The sequence below is a fragment of the Cupressus sempervirens genome, chromosome 10 (assembly GCF_028749045.1).
Source record: "Cupressus sempervirens isolate cs-2001-9-10 chromosome 10, ASM2874904v1, whole genome shotgun sequence".
NCBI classification, from domain to species: Eukaryota; Viridiplantae; Streptophyta; class Pinopsida; order Cupressales; family Cupressaceae; genus Cupressus; species Cupressus sempervirens.
The window spans coordinates 768,647,537-768,648,833 of NC_143127.1; the positions used below are offsets into that span (position 1 = coordinate 768,647,537).

Genomic DNA, 1,297 nt, shown 5'->3' on the forward strand with positions numbered 1-1,297 from the left:
AATTTTAATTTATTTAATGACTTTATAAGAAATTAATTTAATTTTTTCTTATCCTCCACTTAGACTTTGGAGAACGTGAAGGCCAAAAGATGGGATCATTACAATTTAATTTTTAATGCAAATCCAAAAAAAAAAATCTTTTTTGAAAGAAAAAATCATTTTTTGCTTTTCTCTAAATCCAACTTTTCAACTGCTGCTGTTTTAGATATTTTCTCCTTGCCTCTTCCCTGGCTTCATATCTATCTATAACCCGAGCATATGTAGCTAGATCATAGCCATTCCATCTATCATGTTTTCCATCATAATCAAGCTCAAAATTCTCCACTTTCTTGTCAGGTGCTATTTGCTTATTTGTCCATTTTGCTCCAATTTTACGAGGTCTTTCTATACAAGATTTGGAATCATGCGTCATTGCCCCATAGTTTATGAATGCTCCCTTTCTATAATTTTCAGCCTACTAAACCTTTACACCTCTATCATACTAGTCTTTTGAATAGTGTGGATCTGACTTCCATTTTCTTTACACATTTAGGCCAATAAATGGGGCTTCGAAAAAATCAAAACCACAAAATTTTGCCCCATGAAACCTCACAGCTAAAAATGTGCTAACACATTTTTAAGATGTACTTGTTCTAAAATTACTATGAAGTTGTCACACAGATATAGCCTACTTCACATGCTAAAGTCAAAAAGAAATCCTTGCACAACAAAAAATGAGAATCCTTAAAACAAAGTAGAACATTTAGATATCCAAGGCCCTATTAAAACTTGCACTTCTGTGGAAAATTATAGGTCGTGAATAGTCAAACCTAATGGAAGGGATTGCTTGAGCTTGTCAGCCTTCTCTGAGTCAAAAATGAAAAGAGTGTACAAGTATTTTGAACATCTAACCTTAAACTTCACAACATCTTTGCTCCTCTTAATCTTTACGAACGTTGCATCTTTACGATGTGTAGTGAGAGGAAAATCCTTGATTTTATTTATTTGCTTCGACATTGTGAAATACTCAAAATTTGACAACCCAAGCGTAGCACCTCCCCTCCTCCTCTGATACTTTTTCCCTGAATGGATGTTAAAAATGAAATTTCACAAAAATCAGGGATTAGCCTTCCAAAGGAAACTTTCCTTAACCGGCTCAATTATGGGCTCCACAATTTGTGGGAGCGGGATTTTCTCTGAATGAAGGATTTTATCCTTCATCAAACATTCCCCGACTAGCCCAATTCTGTGCTACAACATTTACGGGGAGCAGGCTTTTTGCTGAGTAAAGGATTTTGTTCCCTTGCACAATTTTTCC

General features: G+C 35.0%; 1 pseudogene; it reads right to left on the reverse strand.

Moving 5' to 3' along the window:
* Positions 1 to 786: 786 nt before the first annotated feature.
* LOC149536127 (large ribosomal subunit protein eL38z/eL38y pseudogene) lies at positions 787 to 996 on the reverse strand (annotated as a pseudogene).
* Positions 997 to 1,297: the final 301 nt, after the last annotated feature.